This window comes from Dysidea avara, chromosome 13, assembly GCF_963678975.1.
Source record: "Dysidea avara chromosome 13, odDysAvar1.4, whole genome shotgun sequence".
Taxonomy (NCBI): Eukaryota; Metazoa; Porifera; class Demospongiae; order Dictyoceratida; family Dysideidae; genus Dysidea; species Dysidea avara.
Genome location: NC_089284.1, coordinates 2,692,003 through 2,705,897, shown reverse-complemented (window position 1 = coordinate 2,705,897; position 13,895 = coordinate 2,692,003). Strand labels below are relative to the sequence as shown.

At 36.7% G+C, this 13,895-nt stretch overlaps 1 long non-coding RNA gene across 5 annotated transcripts; it reads right to left on the bottom strand.

Annotated features, from left to right (window-relative positions):
- Positions 1 to 1,783: 1,783 nt before the first annotated feature.
- On the bottom strand, positions 1,784 to 13,098 carry LOC136243472 (uncharacterized). 5 transcript variants are annotated; one of them, XR_010694876.1, is made up of 4 exons: positions 11,311 to 13,098; positions 9,548 to 9,634; positions 2,291 to 2,349; positions 1,784 to 1,977 (listed from the first exon to the last, which is right to left on the bottom strand). It is a non-coding gene; the product is annotated as an uncharacterized lncRNA (long non-coding RNA). The 5 variants fall into 5 exon arrangements; XR_010694878.1 differs by lacking the exon at positions 2,291 to 2,349 and having other exon boundaries at positions 11,311 to 11,556; positions 11,657 to 13,098; XR_010694879.1 differs by lacking the exon at positions 2,291 to 2,349 and having other exon boundaries at positions 11,311 to 11,556; positions 11,690 to 13,098.
- Positions 13,099 to 13,895: the final 797 nt, after the last annotated feature.

Here is a 13,895-nt window from a genome sequence, read left to right as displayed (position 1 = left end):
AATTTCTGGTTTCATGTGGATTTCACTTCTTGCAACGTATTGTATTGCATGTTTTATATTTGGTAATGTTATTGTATAGTAGAACGGCATAGTGCGATAGTTGTGCAATTTTTGATACAATTATGAAACTTTCTATATAAGTTGTACTCCTTGTGACGTAATTTTTTGGACATAGAGCCATCACATATTTGACAATTAGTGACCTTTACAGTTTTCTTTTTTGTATTGAAAATTCATCGTTTTTGTCTTTATCTCCCTGAGGCATCATTTTGCAGTTTCAAATTAAAGGTGCTGCTAAAATGAACCACTCGGCTTTTATTTGAAGTAAATAGGTGATTGCATTCCAAAGTTATGATCATTTATATTAACCATGAAACTATGAACTAGTTGCCCATTAGTAATTTACACCCCAAGGGCAAAGAATTTCATGACATACAAAAATGATCATAACTTTGTAGTGGAATGAGATACAAACTTCAAACAAAAGTCAATATAGTTCTTAGATCAACACCTTTGATTTGATACCATGGTTTAACAGTGTAAAATAATGCCTCAGGGAGATAAAGACAAAAATGATTAATTTTCAGTGAAAAATGGCTCTAAAGGTCACCAAAGGTCAAATCTGTGATGGCTCTATTTCAAAAAACAATGTCACAATGAGCACAATTTGTGTGGAAAGTTTCATAATTGTATCATAAAGTGCACGAAATGCCCATTTTTTGGTGCTATGCTGCTCTACTAGTAATACTCTAATAGAGTGCACATTTTTTGAGGAGTTTTAGAACACACAGAATGTTCTAGAAAAATCTAGAACTTCCATTGGGAGATCTATAAAAGTTCAGACTACAACTCGTAATTGTACCTTCAGGCCCTTAGTAGCGCCCTCTCTGTGCTCGGGTGCTACAACCCAGGGCCTTCAAGTTTTCTAAATCCTGTAGAACCCTGGTTCTTGACATCTAACTATTAAACATTTAAGTGACGCAGTGGTTAAGGATGTTGTTAGTCCCTGTTTCTAACCCTGGTAATTTTTTCAACATTTTTGTGCCCTTTTTTACCCCATGCATGGGACTGCTCTATTTTTTTTGTTTTATTAACTGGCCCTAATGGCATTTCCTTCCACCCACACAGCTCTATTAGAACATCTTGATCCTGAAAATTTTCACTTGTTTGGTTTTTGCTTTAAAGCCCTGTAGTTGTTTTTCAAGGTACATACTGCTGTGATGATCAGCTTATGTGCAATTTTCACATACTCAGCTTACCCTATAGGCTGTAGCCATGACAAAAGTTCGATATTTTTTACATGAATAAATGACCACATTTTCTTCTTTGTATGTTATTGGCCAGAGGAAAAAAAAGTGGTCTGGTTATGCAACTAATTTATAAAGGTTCATAGCAAACTTAGTATGTGAATTCACTTTTCATATATGCCAAAGTTCAAGGTAATCAAGTTACATGTTTACTTTTTATAACAATTTTTGCAAAGTGTGCAAAAGAAATCTAAGCCCCCAAGAAAAACAAAGCAGAAAAAGAATCAAAAATTTTAATTAATGCTCACATCTCAGGAATGGCTGGTACAAATTTAAGATCAAATTTGCTGTGTGGCCTATCCTACCTGGTGGACATGCAGCTATAGTGCAAAAATGGTCTTCTGTGGAGAAGGAGCCATGGAGTTATGCATGCATGAAAATGCGATTTTTTCTTCCTGTCAATATACCCACGGTGTGGCATGCTGCATGGCTTCACACAATACACTATCACACATTTTCATTCTAATTTGCTCTGGCAGTTACCATTATTTGTAAGCTGTAATATGTAAACATCAACATGTTAGTTACAGAATCATCTTGATTACATAAATGTTTCCACAAAACAAGTCAAGGTCCACAAAACAAAGTGCAAGTTTCAGCAGCTAGTTACATAGAACAAAACTAATATATATTTATATCCTGTGGCTGTCACTTTCTTGCATCTTGGGGCCTATCAAAAAGAAGAACACATGCAACCATGTAAAAACCATGCATGTATACATAAATAGATCTATTTAGGGCTATAAAAACGACTATTGAACTATTTATTAACAGATTGGTAGTAAAATAAGAACTCAAGTACTCATTAAGAGCACAACTGATTTATTGTCAGCCCATGCACACTATCAATAATCTGGTCGGTTACAGTTTTGGCCGTGACACGGTGGTCCAAACAGTACAGTAAGTCAGTGACTCCCTATGATATAAGTGATTTCAGAAGGGACACCACCTTAATATCACCACTATAATTGTGAAATACTCACCAGACAGTGCCATATACTCCATTGCTTTGAGAGATCTCTAACTACTCAGTTTGCTCTTCCTATTATTGTAATATAATCATAATTGTATGACCTCATATTAATGAGTATAATTATTACAATTGGGGGAAGAAGGAAATAAAGTCATCATCAATTAAAGTACATTCTAATCTTATCCTTAAAATCATCTAATGAGCTACAATATGCGAAGGTAAATTGTTCCAGAGCTTGATTGCAATGTTAATACTAAAAATTGAATGGTGAAGACTATCTAATATTTGCACATACTTACAATAAGTATATGTTAAAGGATAGGAGATCATGCTAGTTTATTGCTATTGGCTAGGGATTGAATTGCATTTCAGTTGATGATCCCCTTGTTATAATAAGCAATTTTTATTTCAATAATCCTTACTACATAGCTTGTAAAACAATCTTAGTTTTTAGTTATTACTGAGTAAAAACTCTATACAGAGCTTGATACACAGATACCAAGTGATTACTTAATACTAAATCTACATCATCTAAAATAAATAACTATACAATAATTCTTTAAAATCATTCAAAGATGGCTGGTTGACTATATTTCTGGGAGATTGAAAAGGTATAAGTGTTAATCCTGCATGGCATATATGGTGTTCTAAAGCATTGAGAGTGACTCCTGGTGGATGTGGACATTGGAGTTAATGATAAAGATTTTCCTTGCACTCATTCAAATAATTTATCATTAGTAAACTTCCATTTTAAAAAAAAGGAAAGAACTTATAAAGCTATGATTGTTTGACAATGTGCATGCATGTCAAACATGGTTTGTTTGAATTATGAACAAAATAGTGGTAATTAATAAATTAGATGGTGGAATAAAATGCTATGTGTAAATCAAATTAACTAAATTGAATAACAGTCAATACTTATACTAGTTGTACCCATGCTACTAAGACTATATAATGTGAGACTATATACCTGCATGCTACTGTTTATTAGTTGTCACAACATCCAAACCTACTGATTGATATGTGTGCAACTGCACTTGATAAACATTTTGTGTACAATGTTTGACATGCCTTCCATGTTGTGTTGTATGCTAACATCCATAAAGTCCACATTCTTTAAAATGCCACGTACACAAAAATTACAAATTTCTAAGGTATAATTGGGATGGTATTAATAGTATTTTTCATAACTGACATGTTTGTATACAGCTGTGCTGATCTGTGTACAACTGTCAGAGTCAACTTCCATCAATCAACACCAAAGTTATTCCACATATAGTTATACAGACCTCTACTATGAACTATCTGATTGTTCATTTAGAGTATTTCGTGGTTGGTGTGCATGCTTTTGTGTGATGTTTATCTATTTCATACCAAAGTGTGTTATCTGATGTGTTTTATATTAGCTTAATCTGTAGCTGAAGGTAAACCACATCAGCAAGGTGCTCTGCAAACACAATGCAATGTGTCTTGCCAAAAATTTTTTTCTTGCATTGTCAACATAGTGGAACTTTATCCTGCCAGGAGATTATCAGCCCCACCAGTCATGAGTGGTTGTTCACCATGTGCATTCTAATAGAGTAGTTGAACATAGTTTGGGTGATGAAGTTCCTAGTCAGGGAAGTAGTTGTAAGTATGCATATATCGCTGCAGCATAATCAGTGGATGGAAATGTATCTCACTTGAAACATGTTAGGGCTTTTCACATAACCCTCCTTTTATACTGCCTTGCATGACAGATGCATGTTCTATTAGACTAATTAAACATAATTTCCATTTGTAAACTGTTTTGCTCACAGTCGTGTAACTAGGCAATGACGTGTACAAACTTCCTTTGTAAACACTTTGTCTTGCTTGTCTTGTTTGCAGCATGTGTCCTGTTCAGAGTGAGTAGTGGAAGGTGTGTCTTCAAAGACTTTCCAAAACTCTTCGGTGGGTGTGACTGTATAATTCATAAATGTCTCAGACCACAAAGTGGTTGCAAGTTATTTAGAATTGTGTATGAAGAGGGTCAGGAGCCCATACGTGCCGCCTATGCATGGGCTCCTGGTTGAACATATCAATGGTGTATGGCCAGGTTTCCTTTTTGAACAGCTAACTTCACAGCTTTGCGCATCTCCGGTGCAAAACAAAAACCCACAATCAAACCCACAAGTCAGTCATTGATCATGAAACATAATATAGATCTGGATGGGTGGGACCATTGCTGTATGTGTGGGTTTACCAGCTATGATTATAGAAAAACAAGTACCGTACATACCATTCAAAATAGCTTGCAACCACTTCATTGTCTGAGCCATATACAAATTATATTTCAGAAGGCTTAGTCTCTCATATCAATGGTGAGGTTTATAGCTGCAGCCAGATAAGAGCATTGCTCTACCACAGACTGAGTACTCTGAAGGTTTACAATAAACCTTGGAGAACTGACTGAGGACTAGTTCCTTAGAATGTTATGCCATATTCAGGTATTATAATTATATATATTAGCTTTGTGAGCTAATTGTGACTCACTTGAAATGTTTGTGTACTTGACATGTCTTGTGTCAGGATATGGGAGCAAGGCACTTGTTTTCTGGTCTAAGAGCAGTGGGCTGCCTTGCAAGAACCCTCAGTTTATAATGGGTCGAACATGTCTAGAGTAGTGTTCTCGCTACTCTGAGATATGCATCAGTAAGTTGTACAACAACGTCTTATACATTTAAGGATGAAAGTTGATTTAAGATTCTAAGAACAACTAGTGCTGTATTGCTGTGAAAATGAATACAATGTAATGGTGTTCTATTCTGAGAACAGTGGTGTATTGTAGACTGTAGTATGCTCTAAAACCAATTGGACAACTGATTGGCTTGCTCCAAAGAATGACTATATGATCATGTGATGTTCTGCTCTGAGAACAATTGTACTGTGCTACCTCAACTGTTAATCAGAGGTTCACAGTCATGTGTATAACACCAATGGTACATTGTTCTGCTCCAATGGGCAATGGATTGGTCTGTTCCATGAAGTGACAAGTTACTCTGTTCTGAGAACAGTGGTGATTTATTCTGCTCCAAGAACAATTGTGAGTTGTTTTGTTCTGAGAATGATACTGAGAAGTTGTTCTGCTTCAAGAATAGCAATTTATACTGCTCTGAGGGCAAGTTAGTTGTTTGGCTCAAAGAACAAGGATGAGTTTTTCTGCTCTGAGAATAATGATGGGTTGATTTGCTGGAAAGTGATAATTTGTTCTGCTCAAAGGACAAACAATTGTTCTGCTCTGAGAACGACAGCGAGTTGTCCCACTCTGACTGAGAATGACAGCATGTTGTTCTGCTCCGGGAATAATAGTAAGTTGTTCTGCTCGAGAATGACAGTGAGTTGCTATGTTCTGAAACAATGGTTAGAACGATAATCGTGTTCTGCCCCAATAACCAGGGCAGTTTGTTCTGCTCTGAAAACAACAGAGAGCTATTCTGCTTTGAGAACAGTGGCACCAGATTTGTTCTGCACCAATAACGATGGTGAATTGAATGGTCTGCTCCGAGAACAATGACAATTTGTTCTGCTCTGAGAACGATGGTGAGTAACTGGTCTTATAAATTCTTCCTTTGGAGAGAATCAGCATCTTTTCCAGTTTGGTAAACTTTTTGGCACATTATCAGCGAGATAGACCAGAACAAATATTTGAGCTGTGACACGTCTTTGAGCTATGAAAAAGACTGACTTGTGGGTTCGATTGTAGGTTTTTGTCTTGCACCAGAGATGTGCAAAGTGAAGTTAGCTGTTTGGCCAGTTCGGAAGGAGAACTGGCCATACACCCGGCATTGATATGTGAGACTGAGCCCTCTGAAACAATTATAATATACACTGAATCACATGATCAATTCTTTGTTGTGATTGGCTAAAATGATGAAAAAGTGATTGATCCTATTTGATCATAAGTTTGTAGATAGATAGATAATGACATCATAAATTTCTGTTAGCAATGCATATATAATGGAGTATACCATAAACTTAAAATAGAGAGTTCATTACAGAGCTGTTTCCAAATTCAAGGTTAGCCCATATGGAAAGACACCAAAACCACCTTGTGACTCATTGATTTGGGCAGGGATATTGGTCTAGCAAGTTTGAGGGGACCAAAGAAGGAGAAGCTTTATGGCCTCAATTTTCTGTTTCTCAATTTGGAAGCCACAGGTAGAGCACAATTAATATAAGGCACTGAGGGAAGGTTGGCAACATTATTATGGTGGTCCAGAAAGTTTCAGATGAATTCATAGCTTTCTCTAGTAGCAATGGCGGTTACCGTAGTCTACTAAACTGCCACCAAACCTAAAGTGGTAACAATCCGAAGGTAATACAATCAAGAACGATGGGACAGTGCCTAAAGGCAGTCAGTCAGTCAGTCAGTCAGTCTATGATCGTACTGCAAAATACTTATAAATCAGCAATGTAGCCATTTTACATAGTGTTTGGCTACTATTTTCTGCCTGTTACACTGCCCCGCACAAAGAACAAGCTAGTTTACTATCAATCGGCTTATACTTCAACTGTTGGAGGTGTGACACAAAAAATACAGACAATAATACATAAAGCCAGTAATGTATTACGGCAAATTGACACCTTGCACAGTCAGCAAAAAGAAATGTGACACAAAAGAGGACAAAGGTAAGTCCATGATCAGTGCATTGTATTTAAGTACAAGAAAAAATTAGGGATTTTAAAGTAAAGTTTGATTAGGAAGTGAAACAAGGGAGGTGGTCTACACCCGAAGATATACTAGTGGACATTTAATCCCTACTTCAGTCATGGGTATAGACTGGAGTAGAGATTAAATGTACACCAGTGTATCTTCAGGTGTGGGCGACCTCCCCTACTTTTTGAATGGCACCAGGCTTATTATTTTTTGTCTGAACGCACCCCAAACTATCAATTACTGAAATAGCAAAGTAGCCATTACGTTTAGTTTTCAACTACGTTCAGTCTGTTACACAGTATTACAAATGAAAAACTCTGCAAGAAGGACCTCTGCAATCAATCCAGTCACAATAGAAAACTCAGACAATTCCTATTACAAACATAGAGAAGCCATCATGTGGCGCTACTGTGAATCAACACCTTGTGTTGTCAGTAAAGATAAATTAATGTGACACAAAGGAGGACACAGCTAAACCCAAGAAGCATGCATTGAATGTATGATGGTATACCAAAAGGTATCTGTCGGGCTGAAGTAATGTCAAACAGTGAAAAAATCAAGCCTGTAAGCTTAGCCGTTATTGAGTTACATCTGTCTGAAGGAATCAGTCAGTCAGTCAGTCAGTCAGTAGAAAATTCCACTGAATATATAGTGTTTCAAGGAACCATGAAGGTATTGTGAGGCTCAGAGGCGTAGCAAAAAAATTTAAAGTGTAAACCTTTTGTAAGTATACCAAATTTCAACACTGCAGATGTGTTATAGCAATTTTGTGAAGTGACATGGGAGGAAAACACAAAACTGGTTGCACACATCTTTGTAATTTTTAAAATGATTTCATTTAAATGTAATATGGAGGTGACCCTACCTACTAATCAATGGCAGCAGAAGGGGGAGCTAGAGGGGCTGGAGTCCCCCCAACTTTCAGATGAGAGGGGCAGAGCTCCAATAATTACTTTGTGTGACGTCACAACTATATCACATGATAAAATATCATCATGGTTTCCAAACTGGCAGTTATATAATTATCATATAGCGGAAGGATTCATTGTACGAGTGTCATACCTGAAAAATTTTAATTAACAATACTTTTGCAAAAGTGCCACCAAATTTAATCTTGTAGCACCTATTTTTGAAAAATTTTTCTGTGTGTGTGTGTGTGAGAGATGCTCCAAGACCCTGCATGCTGAGAGTGCCGTAGCTAATCACTGCAAACATGAACAAGTCTCCAGTTTCTATACAGTGTCAGCTCAAATAATTTTGAGCCCCCCCTACCTTCCTCCACCTCTGTTACTATATTTGAAGAAGGGAGCACCATGTAAAGTAATTATGATTTTGCTGCCCTGTTAATGACACACTGGTGTAATGTCAGCTTCCTTAGTTGCATGACACACTGCAGATGTATCTTAACTTAATGAAAGATACATAGTAATTCTGGCTTCCCATGTAATTTGTATGCATACATAAATATAAATGTTAAACTGATGTTTAGACTACTAGCAAGTATAAGGAAAAATTAGGAATTTAGAAAAAGTAGGGAAATAAGGGAGGGTAGGTACACCTGCAGATATACTAGTGGACATTTAATCCCTACTTCAGTCTATATATACCCATGACTGAATTAGGGATTAAATGTCCACTAGTATATCTGCAGGTGTAGTGGGCAACCTCCCTTGTTTCCCTTTTTTTTTCTATGATCTCTTAAAATTCCTAAGTTTTACTGATACTTGTTTGTTTACTTTTTTGGGTAATATTATTATGACTAGTGAACCAGTGCATTCTGCATCAAAGAAAGGATGGGGCCAGGGTTAATGTTTTTATCTGAACGTGCTCCCCAGCTATCAATTAGTGACTTGAAAATGAAGTGGCCATGTACTCAGCTATGTTAAGCCCAATACACAGTACTACAAATAAAGAAAAGTATGAGAAGCACCTCTGCAATCAATCCAGTCACCACAAAAAATATGGACGATTCACGTGCCCCAACTATCAAGCCTAGGAAGGGCCATTACACTTTGCTTTCAGCTATGTTCAGCCTGTTACAAATGAAGAACAGTAGGAGAAGAAATCAACCCAGTCACCACAGAAAATATGAACGATATATAAATGTAGGAAATCCATTGCACTACTGCAAATCAACACCTTGGGCTGTCAGCAAAAAGAGGTGGGACACAAAGGAGGATAAGGTAAGTCCATGGTGCGTGCATTGTATATACTGTGGTATTCCAAAAGGCATGTCTCCGGACAAAGTGATGTCAATCAGTGAAAAATTTTCAAAATTTTGTAACAATCTTTTGGAAGCATTAAGGGTTGTACTGAAGGCACTTTTAGGCTTGATTATACCTAACCAATACTGCCAAAGCACCAGGATGGTACTGTGAAGCTGGTTTTTGGGTGATGATTTTGGCCAGAAAAGCCCAAACCTTCATGATCCCTAGTACACAGTATAAGTACTATCATACTATATGATACCATATACCAACATTGGGGTCACCACTAGAATACAAAAACGAGCAGTATGTTACTAATTAGTCAAAGCATTTAACTTGTACTTTCACAGAGACTGTTTGCATAGTGACATGAGACACTAACCTGTAGTTCATTGTGATGTTGTATTGATAAGGCCTGTAACTCATTATCCTCTTGTGTTGGTTGCTCATTGGCACATGTAAGCTTTCTCTACATAACAAGTAAAGAACTGTTAGACATACATAGGTAAATGTAGCTCTTTGACAATGCCATGCAACAGTCAATTGACATGCAAGGATACTATGCCAAATATTGCATACAGTGGAACCTCAGACCCCACTTACCCAGATTCTTAGTTAACCGAACTATGGAAATGACTGTTCTATTAGAGTAGTTGAAATACTAATATTTTTTTAAAATTTCTTTATGCTGTTATTTATACACAGTTTCAGAGATACAGACTTTTCAGACTTATGGATCACCCCCGGTACCAAGGGGTTTGGATAACTGAAGTTCCACTGTACTTTGTGGATTCCTGACAAAATTCCAGTCACATATACATTGGTTTAAATCAGCACCTCATGAAGGGTAAGTAGGACTTAATAATGGAATATTCCTGACAGTCACTGTATCAAATATGGGCTGGATTTTACACCAAACTGCTTCTTTGCAGCATTGCTGGATCCTTCTGCTAAACACAATCTACCTACTCTAATAAAGCATTTACCCTGCACTGTAATACTCTAATAGACCAGTCAAGAATTAAATGGACTAGCTTGCATAGATTAACTATATGAAGTAACTAACTTGTCAATATTGAAAACCAATTCATACACTTTTAAGTTTGCAAAGTGTTTTGCATGCATTTTTATTGTAAAGACTTTAATCTTGTGTTTTAGGAACTTTGCAATATTAAAATTCAATAATCATGTAGAGTTTTGCTTGTCAGAAGGTCTTTATGCCTGTAGAACTGTTGTATTGGAGGAATATTTGTCAACAAACCAGGTGCTAGTTTATCAAGACACACAGTAGTGTGTCATGCATCCCAGAAGCCAGCGTGCCTGCCACACTATGGGTATATTGACATACATATGTAGTAGCTTCACGATCCCTTATAACCGATTGAAACCAATTTTGTACAAAGTTATGTATATATTAAGGCTAAATGTAAAGATGATGTTGGAATCTCTACTATAGTTGTTGATGGAAAGCCATGCATGTACTGATGATAAAAGTAAAGCTGAAGCCTTGAACAATTATTTTAAATCAGTGTTTACGAAAGAAGATATAGAGAGTTTACCTAATCTGGCAGATCCAAGCTCTGAAGACCTATTTCCAAATATATCCGACATCACATTTTCAGTGGAAGGCATATGTCAATTGTTATCTAACTTTGATACAAATAAAGCCAGTGGTCCGGATGAAATTCCATCATTCATCCTTAAAGAGTTTGCTGAAGAAATTTCTCCAGTCTTACAAGTCATTTTTACAAAATCACTATCTACAGGCTTATTACCATCAGATTGGAAAAAAGCAAACATTTGTCCAGTCTTTAAAGAAAGGAAGGCGTGATGAAGCAAGTAATTATATAGACAGATATCTGTTACTTCTATATGCTCAAAAACAATGGAACACATCATATTTCACAACATAATCATAATGAGCCACCTTAATGCCAATGACATCCTAATAGAGAACCAACATGGCTTCAGAGCTGGTCATTCTCGTGCTACCCAACTCGTTACCCTAACAGAAGATATTCTACATGCTCTAGACTATCAGAAACAAGTTGACATCAAATTGCTTGATTTTACTAAAGCTTTTGACACAGTTCCACACCAGTGGTTACTTACGAAATTACAATACTATGGCATTAGAAACAATACCTTTAACTGGATCAAAATGATCGGACACAATGTGTACTTCTTAATGGTAAATTCTCAACCCCAGTAACAGTTACAACAGGGGTACCACAGGGAACAATACTTGGTCCTCTGATGTTCTTGTTGAATATTAATGACATTACCAGAAGTATTACATCTCCACTACGGCTGTTTCCTGATGACTGCTTGTTATATAGAGTAATTGATTCCCAGAATGATGCTTCCATCCTTCAGCAAGATCTTGACAGGCTATCAGAATGAGATATACATATATGGCAACTTAGGTTTAATGTATCCAAATGTGTTGTAATTCACCTATCATTCACAACTATGAGCTGAACAGCCATACCTTAGCAATTACTGATAGACATACAAATGATACCTCGGAGTACTCTTGGACAAACATTTATCTTGGTCACCTCATGTATCCAAAATAACAGGAAAAGCATCCAGAACATTAAACTTTGTTAAGAGAAACCTACAAGCAATTGTTCTATGTAAGTGAAAGCAGCATATTTAGCAATGGTAAGACCACAACTGGAATATGCTTCAGGACCCTATTTATAACAGTGATGTACATAAGCTTGAAAATATTCAAAGGGCAGCAAGATGGGTATTGAAATTAGATTACAAGATACAGTTCAGTTACCTCCATGCTCCAACATCTCTCCTGGCCTGAACTTCAAACTCAACGCAAGATATCCAGACTGCAGAAATTTTACAAAGTGCTTCACAACCAAACTCCCTTATCTATTCCAATCAATTATCTTCCAATGACCAGAGAAACCAGGGCCCCAGGGGCGTACGCAGGAATTTTGCAAAGGGGTTTCCACTACAGCTAAGTGACTGTTATATTAGTGTTGCCTGACTGCTTTATTAGAGTATCTCAATCTTTTCACCGAAATCATAATTCAGAATAATGCTATAAGTGTTGCTATCATGTGGGAAATTATTATTTAACTAAGATAAAAGTTTACAGTGTGTCCTGTTCCATGATAGATTCCAGATTCAAACCTAAAGTTTCAATTTCTTAATGTTTCAAATAGTGTGTAAAATCCAAAAGGGTTTCCTGAAACCTCTGGAAACCCCCCTTGGTACGCCCCTGCAGGCTATATCATCAGCACCATTTCATACTCCCTACAACATCTACAACACAACAGCTTAAATTACCAAAAAGTTTTTTCTCCAGAACAGCTCAAGACTGGAACTCTTTGCTACAATTCCTAATTGATTTAAATGACTTTGACTCATTCTCAGTTAATGTTTCTAATTATTGTAATAATGCACATGTATGATTTTTTTTTCCTGAGCACATCAGCAGTGCTGGCTGCTCAGTAATAATAAATAAATAAGTGTGTATAATTACGTCAAAACACAAAATCTTTTTCTAACTCTGTGGCAATAGTTACATTACCATGTAACTAAATTATTTGGTTGGCAAAATTTTGTACCAAACACAGCTATGCTATGTATGTAAATACATCCAGGGTGTATTCCTAAGGTGATGTCTAGGTTTGGTAGTGATTGTGAGTTACACAGGTGCAGGTTCCCAGCTGCTAACAAATTTTGAACATAAAATTAATACTTCTAGATTGCTAGTATATAATTGGTTCATGTCATGATCAGTACTGGCTAGGCTTGCGTCAATTATGCCGGCATAATAATAGGAAATGAAAAGCATAAAGCATTATGCTGGCATAATGGAGGCATAATTTATAAGACTATGAGCATAATGGGAAAATTTCCGCCACACTAAGTATAATTTCTGCTATAACAGTCACAAATTCAATGGCTAACCTGTTTTGACTTATGAAAGCCGTCTTGAAATTCTGGATCTCTATTCTCTGTATTGCAGACGTCAAAGGGGTGATATGATTGAAACATATAAGATACTTAAACGACATTATGACTTGGACCCATCTACATTTTTTACTTTAAATACTGCTACCACCAGGGGCCATTCTCTTCAGCTTTTTAAAGAAAGATCAAGATTACTTGTTAGGCAGAACTTTTTTACAAATAGAATAGTCAATCTATGGAACTCCTTACCTGACTTTATCATTTCAGCACCAACAGTTGCAACCTTCAAGCTGCGCTTGGATAATTTTTGGAAGCAATCTAGATATGGGCACCTTCAAAGGCCTGCGGCCTAGCCTGGCAAGTTAGCTTGCCTTGGCATCTACAAGCCCATTAAATAATAATAATAATAAAGTAAAATGATTCTTGACAACAAGTAGCAAAATGCTCTACAGTTTTGGTTTTAGCTACTACAGGTTTGCACTCGACGGAATGAATGCTTTTCATTGTGGGTTTGAGTTTTATAGAAAACATGTAGTCATGTGCCAACTAGTACCAAGGCATGCCAAAGCAGTTTAGGTATAAGCTTCAGTCATTTTATATAAAACGTCTCATCGTCTGATTTTGTGATATGATGATTATGATTATTGGAAGCTCGATTGGAGACAATGTACTCGAATACAATAGAAGCTCTGATGATAGTAAAGTTAGTCAGTATAGCTAGTGAATGTCTGGACATTGAAAACAGTGAAGTCTCCGCAGGTCTGCAGTGAGACTGGGGTAAATATCAA